Source organism: Phyllobates terribilis, unplaced genomic scaffold (assembly GCF_046119375.1).
Source record: "Phyllobates terribilis strain yellow unplaced genomic scaffold, ASM4611937v1 Scaffold_4__5_contigs__length_816908805, whole genome shotgun sequence".
Classification (NCBI taxonomy): Eukaryota; Metazoa; Chordata; class Amphibia; order Anura; family Dendrobatidae; genus Phyllobates; species Phyllobates terribilis.
The window spans coordinates 706,189,262-706,216,663 of NW_027362764.1; the positions used below are offsets into that span (position 1 = coordinate 706,189,262).

General features: G+C 48.6%; 1 protein-coding gene across 1 annotated transcript in view; it reads right to left on the bottom strand.

Moving 5' to 3' along the window:
- The window catches only part of LAPTM4B (lysosomal protein transmembrane 4 beta), a 149,879-nt gene that overhangs the window by 4,091 nt on the left and 118,386 nt on the right, over positions 1-27,402 (bottom strand). The gene's annotated exons all lie outside the window — the stretch shown is intronic.

Here is a 27,402-nt window from a genome sequence, read left to right on the forward strand (position 1 = left end):
ATTGATCACCCTCACTGTCAGAAAGTTTTTTACATTATCAAATCTGTATCTTTTCTCATTCAGTTTCATCTCATTGCTTTTAGTCTTTCTTTGTGCAAATGAGAATAAAGTTGATCCCTCGCCAGTGTCTTGCCCTTGGGTTTGAACCCTTCAGCCTGTGCTTTGGGGTTGGTTTCTCTGTCCGCCAAGCCACAGCAGATACACCTTTTCTCCAGGTGTTTCGTTTTTGCTATCAGTAACATGTGTTTTCATTTACTAATTTGTCTGCCCTATTACCTTTCGGGTGCGGCTTTATATACTTTCCCCCTGCTGGTGATAGTTTGATTTGAATATCCAGCCATACTGCTGTCGTTTAAGCCAGTCAGTGAAAGACCAGCTAGGGTTTATCTCTCTGTTGTTTATGTTTTTTACTCTGCACCTATCTTCTGTTTCTTTATAGGAAGTAGGCGGCATATTCTCTAACAGTACCTACTTAATCCTTTATTTTGCATTTCGTGGTTTGTTTTACTCACTCTGGGATCTCTTTCTATTTCAGCACACTTTCCCTTCTGTGGGTAATTTGCACTCTACTCTGCCCTCTGGTTCTTTAGGAGGAACGTGAAGAGCTCGACAACCTTTCAGGCAGCATAGGTCCTAGTTGCCATCATCTAGTCTGTGGTTAGAGCTGTCTCAGCTCGCGCAGGAACCACTAGTGACTGCGAGGTCAAGATCTCTAGTCTGTACAGGAACTGGCAGGGTCAGTTTTGTCTTGCAGATTTTGGCAACATAAAGGAAATCTCTCAGTGAATTCATGCTGCCCAAACCACGGGCAGTGTAAGATTGCGGGCAGGTATATTTTTCTCTGAAATGTTCCAGCATTTTAGAGAAGATATAGTTAGAAGAGCTATCTGGAGACTATAGGAATAGATGAGACTACTCCGGCGCCGTCCCCAGAGGTGATTGACAGGTCTGGGAGAGACCTGTCAATCACCTGGAGTGGTGCAGGAAGAAGCCGGCAGGGGGCGGCGTCGTATTGTTTCAGAGAAGTCAGGTTCTGATTTGGGCAGCATGAATAAAGTGACAGGTTCATGTCACTGGATTTAACTCCTTCCCGTCACACAAATGAACATGTTCTTCACATCCTGGGAAGGGGTGTTCACTTATGGAGGGGGCTCAGGAGCTAAGCTCCCTCCACACATTGCAGGCTACGTATATTAAATAGTCAGCATCTGTCTCTAACAGCAGTGGCCTCAGCTGTTAACCATTTAAATGCCGCTGTCAATCTCCTACATAGCGGTGCCGGCGCGATCGTGGGGGACCCATAAGTTATTATGACAGTCGGGTCCGCCGATGATCCCTGCTGCTGTAATCTGCTCTACCTGTGAAGCTCAAGCATTCGATGAGATCTATAGGAGATCTTGGAATGACAATAACTTCCACAATCGGATGTGTTTAAAAAAAATGTTCCTGTGCTGAGATAATCTTATAAATGTGCCCCTGCTGTGTACTGTGTAATGGCTGTGTAACAAGTTGTGGAACTTATTATTCTTCAAAGATCTATTGATTAAAATGTACTTTGTTCGTGGGAAAACCCCTTTAACAACAAGGCTTCTTATGTGATTGTCAGGCAGCTTCCTAGTAACCAGCCTATACAAAATAGATTCAAACCATATCTGGTCTATATGTTAGGGCACACTCGGAGGTCAGTAACTTTTCTCATATGCAAAAACACGGCCCAGAGTTTCATCAGTTTTTGATCAGATTTTCAGCAGGATTTGGTCCTGTGTTAGTTTTTAATATAATTTTTTCACAAATTTTTCTTAAATGAAAAAGCTGGTGGAGGATTCTTAAGCGTCTTCTATCAAACAGTCTGTGGCAAATGGACAGCACACAAATGGCATCCGTGTGTGGTCTGATTTTTTCATAGACCCATAGACTTGCATTGGCGAGTTTGATCTGAGGCTTGGATCAAAATTGGACATGTTTCTGTGATTTAGTGTAGACCACTCGGTCTGCAAAACTACACGGACATGTGAACAGCTCCATAGACTACAATAGGTACGAGTTCTATCCGGAGAAAATACAGATAAAACTCGTACGTGCAAAACTGACGTCTGAATGAGCCCTTGAATGTATATGCCAAGAAATTCTACTGTATGTCCAAAATGTCCATAGAATCCTCTGAGGATATTATTGGTCCCGCGCAGATACTCACCAACACTAACCAAACCAGCTTACTTACTCTCTGGGGAGAAAGAGCCTGACATCACCTTCTCGGAGTCTGAGACTAAACCTGTTCTATCACACACTCGCGGTGTCTCTAGATGCAGTCTTTACAAGAAAACTCCTTTAGATTACTATCTCCTTGATATGGAACCCCTAAATTATTATATCATTTCGATCTGACTGCTAACAAGCTGGAGGTGTTTGCCACATGTTGGTTCACTTTCACATATATGATGATCCTATTTGGAGATTAGGCCAGTCTGGGGGAGCATGGAACAGGTTTTTCGCAATTTAGGTATCCTTAAAGAGGTTGTTCACTACCGCCGCCGACTACGAGAACAGCTGATCAGGTGTTGGACCCCGACCAATCTGATATTGATGACCTATCCTTAGGATAGGTCATCAATGAAAAGTAGTGGACAACCTCTTTAATGTCTCTCTCACTACGTAAGAGATTCTCCTCTCAAAACTATCTCTAAATTACAAGCCATCAGAGCAAGGCTAACTTGTACTACTGCTTGCTGCAGCAAAACAATTAAGAGTAATCTGTCAACAAGTTTTTCTATTTAATCTGAGAGCAGCATAATGTAGGGGTGGAGACCCTGATTCCCAGGATGTGTTATTTATTAGGCTGTGTGCTGTAGTTTACATACAATCAGTGTTTTATCAGCAGGAGATTATCACTAGAAGACTAGGTCTCATGTGCAAACCAGTCCAGCTAGTCTGTGCAACCCCACCACTGATTGGCAGCTTGGAATCTGCCAATTAGGTGTGTGGGCAGGGCTTTACACATCCATTGCTGCATTTACAACAAAGAAAACAGGGATTCTATCAAAACTGCACCAAGCAGCCAAGCAATTGACACATCCCTGGAATCAGGGTATCTGCCCCTTCATCATGTTGTTCTCAAATTAGGTAGCAAAAACCTGCTGACAGATTCTCTTTAATTCCTTTACATTGGCTACAGTCCCCTCCTTCCACCCTCAATAAAGCTGAATAAGTATTCCACTTAGAGAAACTTCTAGCTAGGAAAGCCACATGCATATGAGCTTTTTTAAAACATGGTTTCTTGGTTATAATCGTCTCAAACACACCTGTTGACTAATTCTTCTACCCCAAATGTCCATTGACCAATACCCCCATTCCCCCACTGTATGCTCCCTTTCTCCAAAGTGGCACTACTCTAAAAAATAAATAGGTGCTACTTTAGTTCTAGTATGCAAAGTGTCTCTTCAGAGAGACAGAGGACTAGAATTCTAGTGCCACCTATTGAAAGTAGCAATCCTAAAAGTCAATATCGACCCCTTAACGAGCCTTGTCTCATGACTTAGGATAAAAGCCAAACAAACATCTCAATTTATAGGCACTGTGTTTCGGGGTACTGCCCCTCATCAGTGCAAAGTGTGAGATCTGATTTGGCTGGGTGAGAGACATCTGACTGAGGTCCAAAGGGGTAATGCTTCTCCTTGCGGAGAGTGACATGTCAAGACTGGCATGCCAAAGTGAGGAGACTTTTAAGCTTTGCAATGCTCCTCTGGGAAATTGAATATACAAATTGTCTCTACAGAGAGGAAGAGGACTAGAACTTTAGTGCCACCTATAGGAAGTAGCAATCCTAAAAGTCAATAGTGACCCTTTAATGAGCCTTGCTTGAGTTCTAGTGAAGTACAATTACCATCCTAATTCTGTTCTGGAAACACAGAGCAACTGCATATTTCCTAAGAAAACCCCTTTTGCAGATGCAGTCCTTTTTTGACCCAGATTCATGCTTTCCTCTTTTTGTATGTTATTTGACCTGATAACTTCATTAGTAACTTGGCTTCAAAAGTATTTGCCCCCGACTTTGCACTTGCAGCCAGGTAATTATATTGTGTTTTAGTACATAGTGACGTGTACAGCTCCGTACGCTGCTAAGAGTGTGAAAATAGATATACGGTACTTTATCGAAAGTGGCCATCTTAATTATAGCTACACATACAATTATCTATTATATTATTTTTATTGCCTCTTAGGAGAGCTGCTTTTATTGCAGATGGAAAAATATGATGGCTGAAATATAGATATATCCAATCTAATGTGGAAAGGGAGGACACAGCTGCAGCTGCTGCCTTGCAAAACACCATTACTATTGCTGATATTTTCCAGAAATGTGTCTACATTATCAATCTCTAGCTCTGTGGTGCCGCAGATTCATTTGAAACGAGCTTGTAATGCATCAGGGGCTACATGTCAGACTTGGGTGGGTCGTCATTTGCATTACAGTATATTGTCTTGAATTGTAGGTTTAGTTTTTTCCTGGATGACTGTAATGTGTTTGTGGAGGTAGGAAAACCATTGATGCGGTTTTCATCAGGGAAAGTCCTCGGAGATGCTGACTCATTTATAGTGAAATCCTGGCGTAAATGTGTTATTAACGTTTCAGGGACAGATTCTCAGCAGTCATAAATCTGAGCAATGTCTGGAGCAAGTCACCCGAGATGGTTTCCAGGACTCACCACTCTATATTTATTATAAAGCTGAATTGCGCTTGACCAATATCTTGAGTACTAAAGAAAAAGTTTTTAAAGGAGGTTCTTCGCTTCTTATAAGGCTGCGTGCCCACGTTGCGGATTACAAGCGTTTTTGATGCAGAATTTCCGCAGCCAGGCCCCTCTAACCTTCATTCCTGGTATGCCAACAGCTCGGCCTTATATTGAATTGGTCTAGTGGTATGACCAATTCTCCAAAGTGTCCCAAGAGCAGTTTCTTAACACGACAACATCATGCTGCATGATGTTCGTGGTACTGAGAGGAGCCTACATGGCCTAAACGTCCTATCGTGGCATGCAGCATCTCCAGACTTGTCTCCCATTGAGCACATCTGAGACGTCATGTTTAGGGTATGACAAAGGTGCATGCATTTATGAAAGTGGCGCTCATACCCCATACTGAATAAAACATGATATTTTATACATTTTGCTCCATTTGTTGATCATTTACATATCATTAACATGCCTTTCCATACTGTGACTTTCATAATTCCATGACTGTGAAGAAACGGCACCAGAGGGACCCCGCAGAATCCCGCTGTCGCCGCTTCTTCCGGTGTATCCGCACCCCGCCACCCACCGGACGTCACACTACGCCCGACGGAGCACATGATACGGATCTACCCCTTGAGCCAATGTGACGTTCCGCACCCCCCTTCAAGGACATGTAAGGTCAGATTGGCACAGTTCTACACCGTCACCTCCTGTCCACGTGGGTACAGAGAGGCACCAGGGGGTGGGACAATGTGGTCCACTCAGACGCTGATGTGGCCCCACACTCTCCCATACTCCTGACAAGCTGAGAGGCTCTTTAACTACTCCAGTGAAGCAGAGCCTTGTCGGCCAAGATAGAGCTTCCACCAGTTATCTATTTGATATACAGACTTATATGGGGCTAGAAACCGGCCCGGTAGCGCGTCATTGACCGAACAACAGATGTGAGGCTCGTGGTTCAAGATAAAAGACCAGCCCAAGATTAAATTATATATTTAATCGACATAAGGGCTCACTAAACAATCTACTATATACACCGCCCCCCGAGGAAGCCCACCACGCGAAACGCGCGTCGGGGCGCGATCACAGCAGGATACATATGGGTAAGCTTGACTCATGTTAAGTGGCGAGCGCACATATATATGTATACTGTTTACTAGGTTGCTATTTGAATTGTGCGCATGGCACTGGTACTGTCCTATGAGTCCATGCATGTTTGTGGCTTAAACCATGAATACTGCCATTTTGGCATCTATTAATACAAAGGACCCTTATGCAGTGCTTATAGAGCCTCTATGCCCCTCTGTGATCCTTCTTTCATGTATCTCTCACCTCATACCCATTGATCTTTCTTTTATATTTTTGTAGTGATTTTGGTTTTTAAGTATACCTAAATAAAATATATATCTTTTAATTCATTCTCTAGCACTGAGTTGCATTTTTGGGGTGCACCATTTCTCTTATAGGTTTATATACATTATGATGTGGTAAAATCCCCTCTTTCCCCATGTATGGGATAACATGTGAGTTAATCACCCGTTGCGTAGGTATTATGCATATATACACAAGGTTATACATATACAGTGGTCAGAGTTACAAGAACAAAAGCATGGTACATCAAGCATCACAGATCTTAAAGTCAATTACCAGTAGATGGAAAGCATGGCTCGGGGGTTGGGCCACCACATGGGGAAGAATGTGTGCCCTGCTTGGTTGCTGGACTTGTCCCTCACATCTGCATATCACGAGCTTCCCCAGGGAAAAGACAATAGGCTTTTGCTACAGAGACCTTCCAACTCTCTGGGAACTCCCACTACCTGCCCCCTGTTCAGCCCAAGTCTCCACCCCCTGTTCCTTCCTGGCTAAGAGTCTCCGAGAACTAACGTGGCCCATACCTCCTTACTGGATGGTCCCAGGGCACAGGTACTGGTGTCAATAAACCTGGCTGGGCCCCTGCTACGTGTGTGTACCAAAAACACAACAGTTGTAGGAGGTTCCAAAAGGCTGGGACGTGTATCTCCTCATCCCTACATGCTAGAGTGGGCTAGGATGCAGTCTGGCGTTCGCTATCTTCCCCTGAGCTTGAAAATCCATTTTGTGAAGAGCTGGGACATATAATTCTTCCACAGCTCAGTATTGAAGTATAGTACCTTACACAGCATAGCACATGTTGAGAACAAAGAGAGGATCTCAGCAGGGGGCTTGCCTCTCAGCTCAGCTCACGCTGCAGAGGGACTCTCACACTGAAGCCCCCCCTCCCTTCTCTCTTACAGCTGAGAGTCGGGTTACGCTGTGCTTGGAGACCTGACAACCAGGAAACATGTGATTATTCTAGAATATCATTCACAAGACTTATTCTTCTTGGTGTTGCAATTTCAATGTTGAGGAATTTATGAATGATAATACATTCATAGCAAAAAAAAGGACATAATTTATTATAAATGAGAGGATAATATCTTCATGAATAACGCTTCTGTGCAATGAACAAGAATAACTTTTGCATTGCAATTTATGCATTTTGGGGTTTATGACAACATATTTTCCTGGACCTCATTTAACCTCCGTCCATGTAATATTCACAGCATGGTATAATCTGCTGACGGGAATTTGGTCTTTTTACTGAGGTTTGTAATGATCTCCTTGGCTGCACTTGGGTAGAGCGCCTAAGAATCTTGCTCCAATATCCGCCAGTGGGTAAACCACATTTGCTGGAGTACAGTATTCACTAAGAACATTGTACGTATAAGGTTTTACATGTTGGTGTGTCCCAATTATCAAGACTACATGAAACTTCACAAGCAGTTTACAAACCCATTACGGAACATCACAATTGCTTGATAATTGGAATCTGAAAAAAACATTAGGGAATGTTTTACTGTTATTGCCCCATTCATCATACAATATCCTGAGGTTCTAATTCTAATGACTATAATCTGACGCATTTTAGTATCTACATTACAGCTGGAACAATTGGCTTCCCAACTTACAGTAAATTACCATTCCGTTCAGGTTGGAAGGGTGGGGGTTAAGCCTATAATCGTAAAGCAAATAGCACTCAGATAAACACAAACACTAAATATATACAGGTGCATCTCACTAAATTAGAATATCATCAAAAAGTTAATTTATTTCAGTTCTTCAATACAAAAAGTGAAACTCGCATATTATAGAGTCATTACAAATAGAGTGATCTATTACAAGTGTTTATTTTTGTTAATGTTGATGATTATGGCTCACAGCCAATGAAAACACAAAAGTCATTATCTCAGTAAATTAGAATAATTAACAAAAAACACCTGCAAAGGCTTCCAAAGCGTTTAAAAATGTCCCTTAGTCTGTTTCAGTAGGCTCCACAATCATGGGGAGGACTGCTGACTTGACAGATGTCCAGAAGACAGTCATTGACATACTTCACAAGGAAGGGTAAGCCACAAAAGGTCACTGCTAAAGAAGCTGGTTGTTCACAGAGTGCTGTATCCAAGCATATTAATGGAAAGTTGAGTGGAAGGAAAAAGTGTGGTAGAAAAAGGTGCACAAGCAACCGGGATAACCGCAGCCTTGAAAGGATTGTTAAGAAAGGTGATTCAAAACTTTGGGGGAGATTCACAAGGAGTGGACCGCTGCTGGAGTCATTGCTTCAAGAGCCACCACACACAGAGGTTTCCAGGACATGGGCTACAAGTGTCGCATTCCTTGTGTCAAGCCACTCATGACCAATAGACAACGCCAGAAGCGTCTTACCTGGACCAAGGAGAAAAAGACCTGGACTGTTACTCAGTGGTCCAAGGTGTTGTTTTCAGATGAAAGTAAATTTTGCATTTCATTTGGAAATCAAGGTCTCAGAGTCTGGAGAAAGAGTGGAGAGGCCACACAATCCAAGCTGCTGGAGGTCTAGTGTGAAGTTTCCACAATCAGTGATGGTTTGGGGAGCCATTATTATTACTATTATTATTTATTATTATAGCGCCATTTATTCCATGGCACTTTACATGTGAAGAAGGGGTATACATACAAGAACAATTACAATAATCTTGAACACAATGTGACGGTGACTGGTACAGGAGGAGCGAGGACCCTGCCCGTGAGGGCTCACAGTCTACAAGGGATGGGTGAGGATACAGTAGGTGAGGGTGGAGCTGGTCGTGCAGCGGTGTTGGTGGAGTGGTGATTACTGCAGGTTGTAGGCTTGTTGGAAGAGGTGGGTCTTCAGGCTCTTTTTGAAGGTTTCCACGGTCGACGAGAGTCTGATGTGTTGGGGTAGAGAGTTACAGAATAGGGGGGAAGCACGGGAGAAATCTTGTATGCGATTGTGGGAGGAGGAGATTAGAGGGGAGTAGAGAAGGAGATCTTGTGAGGATCGGAGGTTGCATGCGGGTATGTAGCGGGAGACTAGGTCAGAGATATATGGAAGAGACATGTTGTGAATGGCTTTGTATGTCATGGCTAGGGTTTTGAACTGGAGTTTTTGGGCAATGGGGAGCCAGTGAAGGGATTGACACAGAGGAGAGGCCGGGGAATAGCGGGGGGACAGGTGGATTAGTCGGGCAGCAGAGTTTAGGATGGATTTGATGGCTGCGAGAGTGTTGGAAGGGAGGCCACAGAGCAGGAGGTTGCAGTAGTCAAGGCGGGAGATGATGAGGGCGTGCACTAGTGTTTTTGCAGATTCATGGTTGAGGAATGTGCGGATCCGGGAGATATTTTTGAGTTGGAGTCGGCAGGAAGTGTAAAGGGCTTGGATATGTGGTTTGAAGGAGAGATCAGAGTCCAGGATTACCCCAAGGCAACGAGCCTGAGGGACTGGGGAGAGTGGGCAGCCATTGACTATGATGGATAGGTCAGTTGGGTGGGTTGAATGAGATGGTGGAAAGATGATGAATTCTGTTTTGTCCATGTTACGTTTTAGAAATCTAGCAGAGAAGAAGGATGAAATAGCAGACAGACATTGTGGGATTTTGGTTAGTAAGGAGGTGATATCGGGTCCAAAGAGGTAGATCTGTGTGTCATCAGCATAGAGGTGATACTGAAAGCCGTGAGACTCTATGAGCTGTCCCAGGCCTAAGGTGTAGATGGAGAAGAGCAGGGGTCCTAGAACTGAAGCTTGGGTGACACCGACAGATAGGGAGCGAGATGAGGAGGTGGTCTGTGAGTGAGAGACACTGAATGTCCTGTCTGTTAAGTATGAGGAGATCCAGGATAGGGCCAAGTCTGTGATGCCAAGAGATGAGAGAGTTTGTAGTAAGAGGGAATGGTCCACTGTGTCGAAGGCAGATGACAGGTCTAGGAGGAGGAGGACAGAGTAGTGTCGCTTAGATTTGGCGGTTAGTAGGTCATTGGTGACTTTAGTCAGTGCAGTTTCGGTAGAATGGTGCGGTCGGAAACCAGATTGTAGGCAGTCGAAGAGGGAGCAGGAGGAGAGGTGGGAAGACAGCTCAGAATGGACGTGTTGTTCAAGTAGCTTTGAGGCATAGGGGAGAAGTGATATGGGGCGATAGCTAGACAGAGAGGATGGGTCAAAGGAGGGCTTTTTGAGGATTGGAGTGATTGAGGCATGTTTGAAGCATGAGGGGAAGACACCAGTTGTTAGTGACAGGTTGAAGATGTGGGCTAGGGGTGGGATGAAGATAGTGGTAAGGTTTGGGATGAGGTGGGACGGGATTGGGTCAAGTTTACAGGAGGTGAGGTGTGATTTGGAGAGTAAAGAGGAAAGTTGATCTTCCGTAATGGTGGAGAATGTGGTTTTGGAGGAGGAGGGTTGAGTAGATATGAGGAGGGGCTGTGGGGAATTTAGGCAAATGCTTTGTCTGATGGTGTCAATCTTCTGCTTGAAGAATGTGGCAAAGTCTTCAGCTGAAATAAGAGGAGAGGGAGGAGGCACTGGGGGACAGAGGAGAGAATTGAAGGTGTTGAATAGTTGTTTGGGGTTGTGAGACAGGGAGGATATGAGAGATGAGAAGTATGTTTGTTTTGCTGCAGTGAGTGTGGACTTGAAGGTAGTGAGGGACTGTTTGAATGCGATGAAGTGCTCATTGGAGTGGGACCTTTTCCATCTATGCTCAGCAACCCTGGAGGCCCGTCGCAGTTCTTTAGTTAGGCTGGTGTGCCAGGGTTGTCTGTTGATTGTGCGAGCTTTGGTATGTGTGAGGGGGCGACTGAATCGAGAGCTGCAGCTGTTGTGGTGTTGTATAAAGTGGCAGCAACATCTGCATCATGTAAGGAACTAATGTCTGTAAGAGAGAGAAGGGATTCAGAGAGTGAGTGTACGTCAAGGTGTTTGAGATTTCTGCGAGGGTATGCAAGTTTGTGGAGTGGGGATTGTTTCCCTGGAGAGGAGAGGGTAGAGAATGTAAGTAGGTTGTGGTCAGAGAGAGGAAGAGGTGAGTTAGAGAGGTTAGATAGTGAACAGAGGTGGGTGAAGATGAGGTCCAGCGTGTGGCCGTCTTTGTGGGTGGGTGTGTAAGGCCACTGAGTAAGACCGAAGGAGGAAGTGAGGGATAGAAACTTAGAGGCAGCTGAGAGGGAAGTGTCAATGGGGATGTTAAAGTCGCCCATGAGGATAGTGGGGATGTCAACGGAGAGGAAATGAAGTAGCCAAGTGGTGAAGTGGTCAAAGAAAGTGGTGGTTGATCCTGGGGGGCGGTAAATGACAGCCAGTTGGAGGTCGGAGGGGGAGTAGATGCGCACGCAGTGCACTTCAAAAGAGGGGAGAGTAATTGAGGGTGGCAGTGGGATATGGGTGAAGGAGCAGTTATCTGAGAGGAGGAAGCCTATTCCTCCACCGTGCTTGCCGGTAGGGCGGGGGGTATGGGAGAGGTGGAATCCGCCGTACGAAAGTGCAGCAGGAGAGGCCGTGTCGGAGGGGGTGAGCCAGGTTTCAGTGATGCCGAGGAAGGAAAGCTTGTTAGTGATGAAGAGATCGTGAATGTAGGAAAGTTTGTTGCAGACGGAGCAAGCGCTCCATAGGGCTCCTGTTAGAGGGACTGGGGAAGCGGGGGCTGGGCGGATGGGTATAAGGTTAGAAGGGTTACAAGAGTTTGGGTTAGATCGTGGGTAGGAGGTGGAAGTGACTGTGGGGATGTGGTGAGGAGGGCCGGGATGTGGAGAGATGTCGCCGGCAGTGAGGAGGAGCAGAGAAAGCGTTAGTAGGTGGGAGCAGGAGAGGGCATGAGGTGGCTGTCTGTGTTTGGAGGCAAAGGATTGTATGTTGAGGAATAGCTCTGAGGAGGAGGTGATATGGGTGGGGAGAATGGAGGGAGAGATGAAGAGTTCATTACTAGGTGTAGGGATTAGGGGTGGCTGGAAAAGATTAAGTATTAAGGGGGAGAGAGTGAAAACAAACACAAACATTGTTTACTGTGACTTAGTATCCAGTTACCTTCAGTTCCCTTCAGGTTCAATTCAGGATTAATTCATGTTTCTCACACTTCAGCTAATGGCCACACTTAAGCCATGTCATCTAACCCCATAGAGAATCTATGGGGTACTGTCAACAGGAAGATGAGAGACACCAGACCCAACAATGCAGACGAGCTGAAGGCTGCTATCAAAGCAACCTGGGCTTCCATAACACCTCAGCAGTGCCACAGGCTGATCGCCTCCATGCCACGCCACATTGATGCAGTAATTGATGCAAAAGAAGCCCCGACCACGTATTGATTGCATTTACTGAACATACATTTCAGTAGGCCAACATTTCAGATTTTAAAAACATTTTTCAAGCTGTTGTTATAAAGTATTCTAATTTACTGAGATAATGACTTTTGTGTTTTCATTGGCTGTAAGCCATAATAATCAACATTAACAGAAATAAACACTTGAAATAGATAACTCTGTTTGTAATGACTCTATATAATATATGAGTTTAACGTTTTGTATTAAAGAACTGAAATAAATGAACTTTTTGATGATATTCTAATTTAGTGAGATGCACCTGTACATTTCTTAAAGGGAATCTATCAGGAACATTTGCCCTAAGCAAGTAGAGAACTGCTGGAAAGGGCAGTGTAAAACCCTTCCAAGGATACCTATTTCGTCCTCCCATGTTATGAGATTTGTCTTTTTTTTATATGAATATTAACTTTGCATGTGCACTGTTGGGTGGATCGGTGCACTTGCAGTCTTTGGCTCTTTTTTGATTCTCCCGGCCAGTAACTCCCCCAGTTCATGATTGAGAATGGAGGAAGAGGCTCTGCTGCATAACATTAACGTTACCTCTGCTCTCCACTGTCAATCAAAAAGCAGAGGATGGTGCCAGCGGGGAGAAGCAAATAGGAGCCAAGGACTGCAAGTGCACAGACGCGCAGTGGCGTACCGTGAATGGCGGCAGGCCACGTGACTGCTATGGGGCCCGTGAGCTGGGGGGGCCCCATAGCAGTCGCCCCCCTCCTGCACTCCCCGCTCAGCTGCTTGATTGCCGCCTCCGCCCACCGGCACTGTCTTCAGGCATGGCCGCACGCTGTGCGCTGTGCGGCTGTGTATTGTAGTAATGACACGGCTGTGGCGACATGGCAGGGGCGCCTTTAATTGTGCTTGTGTCGCCCCTGGCGTCATTACTAGCAGACACAGCCGCACAGCGCACTGCACGCGGCCATGCCTGAAAACAGTGCCGGGGGGCAGCGGCGGCAATCAAGCAGCGGAGCGGGGGTTGCAGGAGGGGGGCCCTGATGAAGAAGGGGTCCTGATGAAGGGAGGCCCTGATTAAGGAAGGCCCCGAGGGGCGCCCTGATGAAGGCAGGCCCCGAGGGGTGCACTGATGAAGAGAGGCCCCGAGGGGGGTCCTGACGAAGGGAGGCCCTGAAGGGGGCCCTGATGAAGGGAGGCCCCGAGGGGGGCCCTGATGAAGTGCCGTCAATTAAGCAGCGCCGGTGGAGCAGGAGGGGGGCCCTGATGAAGTGCCGGCAATCAAACACCGCCGGAGGTCCTCCCTGCGGAGATCCTGGGGAAGCGGTGTGGGCCCCAACGGCGAGTGGGCCCCTCTGATGGTCCAGGGCCTGTGATAGCCATCAGACAAGCCGGCGGCCCTGCACAGCTGGACCGGACACAGGCCAAGGGGCAGGTGAGTGAGGCTTGTCGCCAGATTCCCCAATCCCCATATTAAATATATTTCTAATGTGTCTTGTGTGTATGTCAGTGTGTATGACTGTGTATATATATATTTGTGTCTGTTTTATGTGTTTTTAAGAATGTGTTCAAATATGTACGTATGTCTGTATGTGTACTTATCTGTGTATCTGTTTGTGTATGTGCATATCTGTGTACCATGTGCATGTCTGCTTACCATGTGCATGCATGTCTGCTTACCGTGTGCGTGCATGTCTGCTTACCGTGTACGTGCATGTCTACTTACCGTGTGCGTGCATGTTTTCTTACCGTGTGCGTGCATGTCTGCTTACCGTGTGCGTGAATGTCTGCGTACCAAGTGCGTGCATGTCTGCGTACCATATAATTAAAGCTGTGTCTGAGAGCAAGGGGGAGGTTCTCTGGTTAGGGGAACATTAGCATGCAATGTCTCCTGTCTCAGGCCAGTAGGGGGAGCAGGCTGCCCCTATAAAAGCTGGTACTGGGGACAGGGTTAGGGAGAACTGGATTGCCTGTCTCAGCTCTGAGACGTGTCCCAGAGTGGAGCAGGGACAGAAAGTGGATTGCACCTAAGAGGAAGTGTGGCAGTAGGAGAGAGCCACAAGCCAGAGACAAGAGGCGAAGAGAGCCTGTCTTAGCAGAGAAAAGACTTAATTTTACCAGACTTTGGTGTCTGAGGCTGGAAGGATTCCACATCCCCCAGCAGAGAACCAGTCCGCAAGGGACTATACATTCCTTGGCCTAAGAAGCCTGGAGGCCCTGCCACAACCGAAGGGACCAGTAAAGCCGTACAAGGCTGGGAGCAGAAAGGAACCCACGTCGCAGGCCATACAGGCGAGAAAGCACGAAAGCTCGGAAACGTGGGCTGTTATCCTATCAGGAGGAGATAGTGAGAAGGAGCGCAGAAAGCACGGTAGGCCTACACCCTCACCCTGACCAGGGCCAATTTCCCCGTTGCTCTCAGACATCCAGGTCCCCTCCTAGCTGGGACTGTTTGTGGGTCAGTTTACCTGTTTAGTAAAGACCCTGGACTGCAACCTGTTGTCTGTGTGCTCCTTGCTCCTCCAGCACTACCATCACTCCCACCATCCACTATACTGCCCTGGGGCCGCACTCTTCCCGTGGGGAGTCACACTACCATAGCTGCACACCTCATCAGCCCCAGCGGTCTGCATGCAGCGGCGGTTCCTAATAACCGCAATCCACGGGTGGCGTAGTCGGACATAATCAATATAACGGACTACCACTGGCCTGACCACCCTGAGCCACGGAACCGGGTTGCCACTACTACTCCCATCGTTTCCTATTGCCCGGATCCGAGTGCCCCACGGCCCAGGGGGCGAGTCAGCTTTGGCGTAGTCGGCAGGATTTCGTGCCCGCAACCACCGGGTACTGCGTGCCTGAAAAAGACTTTTGTAACTTATCTGTGGCGAAGTTTCCCGCCGTCTGGAGTCGTTTCCCGCCATCCGGAGCCGATTCCCGCCATCAGACGCCATCTTGGACCTTTTCCCGCCGTCTTCTGCCGTCTTCCCGCCATCTGCAGCTGTTTCTCGCCATCGGACACCATCTCCAGGACGTCGCGCGGGAAGAAGAGGGGCGTGGACGTCAAAACCGCGCGAGATCCGAAGCTCCGCCCCACGCACCGACGCTGCGCAAGGTCCTGGAAGGGAGAGAGAGCGACGCTGACGTCATCGGAGTGCGACGCCAGGTCCTCGTCCAGAGCAGCAGCGGAGCCGCGGCCTACAGAAGAGGATCGTCGGAAGGTAGGCCACACTTCACTAGGGGGGGAGGAAGATGTCAGACACAGAGGCGCCCACTACCACCAACGCAGCTGCAGCAGCGGTGATGCCCTTTTCCCTGCCCTACATCCCTGGAGCGGCCTGGCTGCCCAAATACTCAGGGGAGCCCCATGCCCTAACTGACTTCAAGGAAACGCTATACAGTTTGTTCCACGTTTACCCCCTGACAGAGGAACAGAAGGTCAGCATACTAACAGGGCAGTTAACTGGCGCTGCCCAAAGGGAGGTAAAATCATGGCCCACTGAGGAGAAAAGGACTGTGAAGGGTATTCTGGCCCGGCTGCGGGGTACCTTTGATACACGTACCTCCGCTGAAATTAAAATGAGGTTCTATGGATGTAAGCAGCGGGCACAGGACAGCATCAGAGACTATGCCCTAAATCTGCAGGAAGCCTTGAGGGCTATTCAACAAACTGACCCTGGCAGTGTGCAGGAAACCGATAAGCTGCTAACAGAACAATTCATAGAGGGTCTGCTGTCCAGCGCCCACAGGGCCCAGCTGCGCCTCATGTTCTTCCAGAACCCCGACCTGACCTTTGCCCAATTTAAGGACAGGGCCATAAGGGTGCTCCGTGAATCTGCAACCAGTGGCGCTATAAAACCCCGGCGCCCTGCTATCACCTACCACCAGGAGGCGGCGCCCTCCTCTATGGACTCCGTGGAGGCTGATGCACAGGCCCTGAACCAAGCCCCGTCGAAAGGCCTGCACCACCAAGTCCAGGAGCTGACCAGGAGCATCGCGGCGTTGACCAGGACCGTCCAGGCGTTGCAAGTGGACCCGTCAAGACCCATCGAGCTGGCTTCAAGTCCGAAGGATGTCCCGTGGCGTCGACAGAGGAGGATCCCGTCGTTCCGAGGGAGGCCCACAGACCGCTACACAGAGGATGGACAGCCCATTTGCCGTCGATGCAACCAGCCCGGACACATTTCCAGGTACTGTAATTTAAACGGGTCCAACCTGGGGCAGAGGGCCAACCCCCAGGCATAAGATCACCAGGCCCTTACAATTGGCGTAATAAGTACGTTGGGGGGCGCCCGGTTTTACCCGTGGTGCTGGACGGTATCCCCATGAGCGCCTTGCTGGATACTGGGTCACAAGTAACCACTATCCCTTATGTACTTTTTAAGCAGTATTGGACTGATGCTGATATCACACGGTATCCAGACAGTAACTTGAGCATCATCGCCAGTAATGGCTTACCCGTGCCGCAGATGGGGTTCAAGGAGATGACCATTAAAATTGGTAAAGTTGAACTGCCGGCACAGGGAGTGATTATTGTGGACATTGACCGTCATGAAAGTCACCCTAAAATAACTGTGGGTACTAACATAATTGAAAATTGTCTTTCAGAGGTAATTGTAATTCTACAACAGGTGGCGGTGAATGCTAGTTCCAGCCAACAGAGAGTCCTCAACAAGGAGATAAAAGCCCTGATGAGACGGCAGCAGGTAGAACTGTCTGGTGGTGAGATCGGTAGCGTAAGACTCAGTGATCCATTCCCCATTTCCATGCCTCCCAAAAGTGAAATGATGATCTGGTGTCGGACTGCAATCGGGTTGAGAGGTAGAGACTACCAAGCCATGGTAGAACCCGTGTACTCAGACAGCAGGCCCACCATTTTGACAGCCCGGGGGGTGGTTGATGTCCGTCATGGGAGGGTGCCCGTCCGCATCCTCAACATTGGGGAGAGGGAAGTACACTTACCCAGGTACGCTACACTCGCCAAACTGTTTGTTGTCGAACACCAAGCTATCAGGGCCGTGGAACCCTTGCCTCCATCTCCTCAGGCGGAGGGTAATGGCTCCCAGAAACAAAAAGAGGACTGGTGCCAGAAACTCCACGTGGGTGCTGACTCCACTCCCCTGCACCAAAAACAAGGAGTCTACCGGGTGGTACAGGAGTACGAGAGAGTCTTTAGTAAGCACCCGCTAGACTTCGGCAGAGTAAAAGGGATAGAACACCACATCCCCACAGGGAGCCACCCACCGATAAAGGAAAGACACAGACCTGTACCCCCTGCACATTATCAGAACGCCAAGGGTATGCTAAGGGAGATGAAAGAAGCTGGGGTCATTAGAGACAGCTGTAGCCCCTGGGCAGCCCCCTTGGTTCTGGTCAAAAAGAAAGACGGCACCATGAGAATGTGCGTGGACTATAGACAAATCAACCGTATCACCCACAAAGACGCATATCCGCTGCCTAGAATAGAAGAGTCTTTAGCCGCACTAAAATCTGCTAACTTCTTTTCTACTTTGGACCTTACTAGCGGGTACTGGCAGGTTCCTGTGGCAGAGGCTGACAAGGAGAAGACCGCCTTCACCACCCCGATGGGACTGAGCGAATTCAACTGTATGCCTTTCGGGCTCTGCAACGCACCAGGGACCTTCCAGCGGCTGATGGAATGCTGTCTAGGGCACCGAAACTTCGAGACGGTCCTCCTTTACCTGGACGACGTGATTGTCTATTCGAAGACCTACGAGGACCATCTCAAGCACCTGGCTGAGGTGTTCGAAGCCCTGGCAGGCTATGGCCTGAAGGTGAAACCATCGAAGTGCCACCTGCTGAAACCAAAGGTCCAGTACCTAGGGCACGTGGTAAGCGCGGAAGGAGTGGCCCCCGACCCTGACAAGGTCACGGCAATCAAGAGCTGGCCAAGCCCCTCGAACATCAAAGAGGTGAGACAGTTTCTCGGGTTGGTAGCCTACTACCGAAGGTTCATCCCCGGGTTCACTAAGATGGCAGCTCCTATGCAGGACCTCCTGATCGGACAGTCCAAGTCCAGAAGTCAAAAGCCACCCTTCAAGTGGGATAAACCGGAAGAGGAGTCCTTCCGCCAGCTAAAGTTGGCCCTCACTGGGGATGAGATCCTGGCCTACCCTAATTATGGCCAGCCTTTCATTCTCCACACAGATGCCAGTAATGTGGGACTGGGAGCCGTACTGTCCCAAAACCAACAGGGCAGAGAACGGGTGATCGCATATGCCAGCCGGAAGCTGAGGCCCACCGAGAGGAACCCGGAGAATTACAGCTCCTTCAAGCTCGAATTCTTGGCGGTGGTGTGGGCCGTGACGGAACGCTTCAAGCATTACCTGGCCTCCGCAAAGTTCATCGTGTACACGGACAACAACCCATTGACACACCTGGACAATGCAAGACTGGGTGCCCTGGAACAGCGGTGGATGGCCCGTCTCTCCAACTATGACTTCGTGATGAAGTACCGGGCAGGCAAAACCAACGCCAACGCGGACGCCCTATCAAGAATGCCTCACTTACCTGAAGGTGATGAAGACCCAGAAGAGCTGGAGGAGGTAGAACTCCCCGCGTTTCACCGGTATGGAGCCGCTCAACACTCTCACCGCGTGAAGGAGGAGGATCTAACAACTGTGATGATGAATCCCCTACCTCACCACAGCTGGGCCGAAACCCAAGATAGTGACCCTGCTGTCCGCCTGGTGAAAGATCTGCTGACCCGGGAAGACGCCCGCCTAGATCCAGATGCCCCAGAGGAAGCCAAGCAGCTCTGGAAGGAGAAGAGCAAGCTGTTCCTCTACGAAGGCAAGTTGTGCAGAAGGATTGTCAACCACCGGACGCACGAGCTGACCTGGCAAGTCGTGGTCCCAAGGCGAGATGCAGCTATGGTCCTGGGAGCTTACCATGACAGAGCGGGACACTTCGGTTGGAAGAAACTGGAGTTCCTACTAAGAGGAAGGTTCTTTTGGGTCGGCATGAGAGGAGCAGTAGAAAAGTGGTGCAGAGACTGTGGCCCTTGTCACCTGAGGAGGAGGGACCGCACCAGCCAGAGGACACCCTTGAGGCCCATCGTCACCACGCAGCCTCTTGAGCTGGTAGCTCTGGACCACGTCAAATTGGCTCCAAGCCGGTCCGGATACATCTACGCCCTGACAATCGTGGACCACTATTCCCGTTTTCTAGTGGTGGTCCCGGTAAAGGACTTGACAGCCCAAACAGCGGCCCGAGCCTTCCAGCAATACTTCTGCCGTCCACACGGGTATCCGGAACAGGTCCTGACAGACCAGGGTCCAGCGTTCGAGGCTGAAATCTTCCAGGAGTTCTGCAACCTCTATGGCTGTAAGAAGATTCGTACAACGCCTTACCACCCCCAAACCAACGGGATGTGTGAGAAGATGAACAATATAGTCATTGATCTCCTGAAGACGTTGCCCCTGGAGGAACGCAGCCTGTGGCCAGAAAAATTGCCGGACCTGGTAGACATGTACAACAACATCCCGGCTTACCTGATGCGAGCTAGACCAGGTAAGCTGCCCGTAGACCTGGAGATGGGAGTCCTAATACCTGAGGACACCTCCCCGGATGCGGACTGGGATACGGAAAGGCAACTGCAGTACAAGAAGGTACAGGAGAGTGTGGAGAAGAGCCTGGCCCAGGTGAGAGAGAAGCAAGAAAGACTCTTCAATCAACACGCCCCTGCTGGTCCCCTAGAACCTGGTGAGCAAGTCCTAAAGCGAAAAAGAAGGCTACATAAGTTGGACGACCAGTGGGAAAGGGAACCCTACACCGTACTGCAGTCTGACCACGACAACCCAAAGGTGTGCGTAATCACCAAGGACGGAGGAGAAACCGCTAGTGTCGTCTCCAGAGACCACCTAAAAAGGTGCCCCGAGCAACTCCGTAGTGCAGAAGAGGATCACAGTGACCTTGAACCCGCAGAGGACAAGGAAGAAATGATCAGCACCGTTCTCGGAGAGTTCCCTCAGTCCTGGACTCGCATAAATGATGCCATAGTGGTACCTGTCCTGCATTTCCTGCAACCGGCACAGCAACAACCAACACCAGAGCCGGAAGGTGAAGAGGAGCAAGCAGTTCCAGAGGCAGAAGAGCCTGTACCAGCAGCCCAGGAGAGTCAACCCTCTGCTGACAGTGAGCCTGCCATGCCTGCGGTAAGCCAAAGAACCCGCAGACAGCTGCCTGCCTTACCTGTACACCCAGCTGGTAGCTGTACCCCTAACGCTAGTGGGGAAAGCCAAGTCAGTCCACCACCAGACAGTGGGTTAAGGAGGTCAACCAGGAGCACAAAGGGACAGATACCTGCTCGCTGGAGAATATAGAGTGTACTAAAAATTGTAAATAACCCTGTTGCCAAATGTTAAAATGTTTGCCAAAGTTACCTGCATGTTTGGTAATACTCTGTTTCAGTTTCTTGCAGCTACCGTAAGGACTCACAGGTTATGGACTTTTTATAACCGGGACCTTGTATGGACTGCATTCTGAGCCTAACCCAGGAATGAACTAAGACTGTGAAGGACTTGGGGTAGGACAGACCCCCACCTGGTTAAGGCTCTCGTTGTTTTGGTGATATGGACACCCGGTCACAGACCACACTGTGACCTTAAGAACTCAATTTGTGCGTCGTCTGTCTATTAATGTTTTATTGTTATGCATATTGTCTTTGTTTATTGTTTAGTCCCGGAGTACTAAATTTCACTAGGGGGGAATGTGTCACCCTACCTGGATGCCACAAGTGTAATTAAAGCTGTGTCTGAGAGCAAGGGGGAGGTTCTCTGGTTAGGGGAACATTAGCATGCAATGCCTCCTGTCTCAGGCCAGTAGGGGGAGCAGGCTGCCCCTATAAAAGCTGGTACTGGGGACAGGGTTAGGGAGAACTGGATTGCCTGTCTCAGCTTTGAGACGTGTCCCAGAGTGGAGCAGGGACAGAAAGTTGATTGCACCTAAGAGGAAGTGTGGCAGGAGGAGAGCCACAAGCCAGAGACAAGAGGCGAAGAGAGCCTGTCTTGGCAGAGAAAAGACTTAATTTTACCAGACTTTGGTGTCTGAGGCTGGAAGGATTCCACATCCCCCAGCAGAGAACCAGTCCGCAAGGGACTATACATTCCTTGGCCTAAGAAGCCTGGAGGCCCTGCCACAACCGAAGGGACCAGTAAAGCCGTACAAGGCTGGGAGCAGAAAGGAACCCACGTCGCAGGCCATACAGGCGAGAAAGCACGAAAGCTCGGAAACGTGGGCTGTTATCCTATCAGGAGGAGATAGTCAGAAGGAGCGCAGAAAGCACGGTAGGCCTACACCCTCACCCTGACCAGGGCCAATTTCCCCGTTGCTCTCAGACATCCAGGTCCCCTCCTAGCTGGGACTGTTTGTGGGTCAGTTTACCTGTTTAGTAAAGACCCTGGACTGCAACCTGTTGTCTGTGTGCTCCTTGCTCCTCCAGCACTACCATCACTCCCACCATCCACTATACTGCCCTGGGGCCGCACTCTTCCCGTGGGGAGTCACACTACCATAGCTGCACACCTCATCAGCCCCAGCGGTCTGCATGCAGCGGCGGTTCCTAATAACCGCAATCCACGGGTGGCGTAGTCGGACATAATCAATATAACGGACTACCACTGGCCTGACCACCCTGAGCCACGGAACCGGGTTGCCACTACTACTCCCATCGTTCCCTATTGCCCAGATCCGAGTGCCCCACGGCCCAGGGGGCGAGTCATCTGCGTACCGTGTGTGTGCATGTCTGCGTACTGTGTGTGCGTGCATGTCTGCGTACTGTGTGTGTGCGCATGTCTGCATACTGTGTGTGCATGTGTGCGTACTGTGTGTGTGTGCATGTCTGCATACTGTGTGTGTGTGCATGTCTGCGTACTGTGTGTGTGCATGTCTGCGTACTGTGTGTGCATGTCTGCGCACTGTGTGTGTGCGTGTCTGCATACTGTGTGTGTGCATGTCTGCGTACTGTGTGTGTGTGCGTGTCTGCGTACTGTGTCTGTGTGCATGTCTGCGTACTGTGTGTGTGCGTGTCTGCGTACTATGTGTGTGCGTGTCTGTTTAATGTGTGTGTGCGTGTCTGCGCACTGTGTGTGTGTGCATGTCTGCATATATGAAGGATGAGGGGACAGCCTGGGCCCTGTGTACTATACCTATATTTCTCCACCGTATCTGTGCATCATGAATGTTGGTATGTCTTAAAGGGCCCACTGAGACGCTTTCGCCCACGGCCCACGAAAACCTGGAGTCGGCCCTGGTTGATAGCAATGATGGAGGAGGGAACGTCATGTGACACTCTCTCTCCCATCATTCCTCCTCTGCGTCTGACGCAGCGGCGTGATGATGCTCCACGCTCTGTCAGACAGTGGAGCTGGCAGCTGCTGAGGTGATGACAGAGACGCACTGCAGAGACTGAAGCAGCGGGGAACGAGGAGCGGTAAGTATGTATTTATTTATAAATCAGTGAGTACTGATAAAACTGGAGGACTGGGGGCTGCATTTTACCCTATGGTGGGGGGAAGCTGCATTTTACCCTATGGGGGGCTGCATTATACTGCGTACAGGACCATGGGGTGCATTATACTGCGTTGAGGACCATTGGGAGTGCATTATACTGCGTGGACGACCATGGAGAGTGCATTATACTGTGTGGAGGACCATGGGGAGTTCATTATACTGTGTGGAGGACCATGGTGAATGCATTATACTGCATATAGGACCATGGAGAGAGCATTATACTGCGTAGACGACCATGGCGAGTGCATTTTACTGCGTGGAGGACCATGGCGAGTGCATTATACTGTATGGAGGACCATGGCGAGTGCATTATACTGTGTGGAGGACCATGGCGAGTGTCTTATAGTGTGTTGAGGACCATGGCGAGTGTCTTATACTGTGTGGAGGACCATGGCGAGTGTCTTATACTGTGTGGAGGACCATGGTGAGTGTCGTATACTGTGTGGAGGACCATGGTGAGTGCATTATACTGAGTGGAGGACCATGGCGAGTGCATTATACTGAGTGGAGGACCATGGTGAGTGCATTATACTGTGTGGAGGACCATGGTGAGTGCATTATACTGTGTGGAGGACCATGGCGAGTGCCTTATATTGTATGGAGGACCATGGCGAGTGCATTATACTCTGTGGAGTGTGGAGAGGTGTGGGGCCATTATATTGTATGTAGGCCCATTATACTGCATGGAGGGCTCTGTGGGGGTCACAGTTGGGGGATCATACTGTGTTGGGGTCACCATACTTTGCCTTGGGAGTTGAGGTGGGGTACAATAGGGTCATTATACTGTGAATGTGGAGGAATTCACCATGGGGGTATCATACTGTGTTTGGGGACACTTTTGTTGGCATTGTTGGCATCACACTTTATGGGGCAATGAAAAAGGAATCTAGGACTTCAGCAGGAGGAAAATTACTATGTAAAGGCTGGAAAGTTGTGAGATCTGCTCTTCTATGACCCCGACAATTATTTGCTTTGTTTGGGGGAGGGGGGGGATTAGAACTTCTGCCATGGGGCCCCATGATTCCTATGTACGCCCCTGCAGACACGCCCAACAATGCACTTGATAAGCTTATTTGCATATGAATTAAAGATGAATTTCACAGTAAGGAAACTGGTTGGTCTGGCTATCTTGGTCTCTAATTCCGTCCCCAGGGTCTGCTGTGCTCCACGATGGGTTTTGCAGGTTGCCCGGAGTGGATCTATGACATCATCTCCCTAGACCTATTTAAGGACAATTTAGACACACCTGTGTCTTGGGATTGAACTGTAGCCCTATGTTTGGTGGCTCCACATCTGTGTTTTCTGTGTTTGTGCCTGCATTCATCCCTGCTGGATGCCACTTCATCCGTCCTGCAGCTCCTGAGATTCCTGTGTGTGCCAAGTCCTCACTGCCCACATGCCTTCATGCTTACTACATCAATGCCAGGGGTCCGTGTGCCCACTGGTACCTAAGGCTTTTTGATCAACTCGTGTGAGTCCATCTGCCACTACATGTCAGTGTCTCAATTTCGATAAAGCCAGATTGCGGCCACGGTGCGGCTGGAAATCTACTATCATCCATGCAGTTTTCCAGATAAGGTTTGGATGAGAGAAAGTATGGTAGTGTGATCCCAGCCTAATTGTTCTAAAGCTTAATTAACAAGACCAAATATAATTCTTAGGGCTCGTACACAAGACTGTATTTTCTTTCATCTGAGAGAATTGGTCCGATTATACTAATCACACTATGATTAGAGTTTGATCGGGGTATGATCAGAGTCGGATCTGATTTTCTCAGATGAGAAAAATTTTCTCCACCTTCTCCATTTTGTCAGTCTGTGAAAATCGGACCGCACTCAGACCGATGTCTTGTCAGATTGCACCGAAAATACGGTCGTCTGCACGACGAAGGAAGAAATAATCAAGGAGTCTCAGAATACTGAAGAAGAGGAAGGCGAGGGCAGGAATGATATGACAAATGAAGACTGAGCTGAGATCTGTTGTATGCCGTCTATAGACAAAAGGCTAATGAATCCACCGAGGGCTCGTCTCTGAGGAACGCTCTGTCACATTAATGAAATTGAATCCACTTCTGAATAATGCATTTGTGCTTGATGGAAAATACACAGTGTTTAATTTGCAGGCAGACCATGAGCATTCAGTTGTACCGAGCTCTGATTAGATTGAAGCTTCTCTATGATGTCATATTCTGCTAAAATTAGATCACTTTCTTACACTTCACTTGTCATTTACAAGACGAGCGAAGGATGGAAATGTCGGCCATGATTGGAATACAAATAGGAGCCCTATAGAGGAACACAACCTGGTCTCAGTAAGGGCTCCTGGACATGGATGGATAAGCAGTCCCATCACAATGCTTCTTGATGGGGCCATTTGTACAGAGATTTTTATTGGGTTGTCTATATAAGTAAAAGTTGAATGTTCTATTAGGTAATATACGGTCCACAATACAGGAACCATTACTAAATGTAATGTAGTTTGTTTTACTGACTGGAATACATGTGATAGGTGGAAAAAGAAAATACAATTATGGCTTTTCAATAAGTATAATCAGAAGGGTCACATTAGTAATGGTCCTGATGTTGCAACCCCAATAAGTTTCCACTGTGTCGCACCCCCGGGGGCCTTACTGCTTGGGGACAGTATATATGTATCTATATATCACGGTGGCTGGCCCAGAGCGGACAGTGCACAAAAGGGGTAGTGATTACTAATAAAGTTCTGAGAATTTCGTGACGCCACCTGTGATGTCTGGTGAAGGTCACCAGCGCTGCAGCTGTCCTCTGAGGCAGGTGACAAGGCAGCTAAAGATGGTACAGCTCCCCACAGGTGGAGCGGGCCTCAGGGCAGTGTAGATAGATAGATGGTGAGTGCGCTGGGCGTTGTTGTGCAGGTAGAGAACGCAGCAGGAGAAACGGACAGAGACAGAGGGTTTTGCTTTGTTACCTTTACTGGTACAGCTGGTAGATACGGTCCAGGTTACTCTAGGTGATGGGCGCACTTTTGGACTTCTCCCCAGGGAGCGGGTATAAGGCCCCCTGATCCGTGTCTGCCTCTGTGTAAGCTCCTGGCCAGCCTGCAACTGTGCCTAGCTTATGTGTCTCGCTTTTTCTACTCCACCTGTTGCTCTGAAGTAGGACCTCCGGTTGGTAACCACTTTCCCTGGACGTAGGGGCCTTCGTGGTTCCTGGTCCTGTATGTGTCTAGCTTCAGGTTCGCCAGGGACTTGTAGTCCTCCTGGGATTCCGGTTATCCCTACTGGGTGTAAAGGGTCCCTGTAGGCTCGGACCCGGTGTCCGGTATATATACTGGGGTGAGCCTGGTATGCTCCTCTGCCCCTTTTATCACTCCTTTCTTCACTCGCCTTCGGCCATGCTCGGGGCCCTCACTAGGCTTCAGTACTGCTGGAGGCCTAGCTTGCCTCACACAGTAGTCTGCGTGCTCCTCTCTGAACACTAACTTTAGACTTAGACTTAACTAGAAACTGAGCTGCCTGGCTCCACCTTCCCTTTATATATCCCTATCAGGGCTCCCTCTGCTGGTATGAGGTGGAAGGTGGAGGTGTTTGCATGTAGTGAGGGCCTCTTGTGGAGAAATCCGTCCGTTCACCCTTCTGGGTTCTGTGGCACCATGCGCAGCAGGGCGCCACAACTGCAAGCAAATAAATTTGGGTCTCATGTACATGGCAAAGAAAAACACTTATGTGCGCTGTCCTATAAAATCGGAGGTATGAATACATAGGATGGCAATAGAAGTGTAATCACAAACTCTCGGGGCCATGATGCGAAAACTGTGAAATGGTGTCCGACCTACCATATGGCATTCATAAAACAGAAAGAGGAGCCATAAGGCCAATTGTCACTCCATGGCCCAGGTGTACATACCCTATAGCTATAAATATGGTTTCAGGTTGTATGGAGCTGTAATAGGGAATTCAGGGATGTTCTAGACATGGGCCAGTCTTCCACCCTCTCATTATTACACTTAGGCTAGGGTCAGACAGCCATGAGAATCAGGCCGATTATGTAAATGACATTCTGATCTGATCTGTGTGATCCGATTTTCTCGGATGAGAACACACTGTGAGAAGATGGAGATCAAAATTTCTCCATCTTCTCCATTGTCTGTGTCCGCAGAAATCTGATGTGTCCGATGTTTTCCACGCACCAATAGACTCCAGTGGATGACAGCCATCCGATTTCAGAAAGAAATCACAACAGGCTGCAATTTTTTTCACACACAGATTCTGTCAGTGAAAAAAAAAATTGTGTACCATAACTGCCCCATTGAATAACATTGGTCCGAGTGCTATCCAAAAAAATACTCTGGTGTGAGCGAACCTTTTCATACTGTATTATTTCAATTTTTGTTGATTCATAAATTTACCCTATGACACATTTGACAATTTCCCCAAATTTTCCTTTGTACAGCAGACAATTTTGAGTTATCTGTTTTATTGATCTAATGTAAGCCCCCCCCCCCCCCGTATGCCATAGTAAAAGGGGGGTCTCATGATAATACGGAC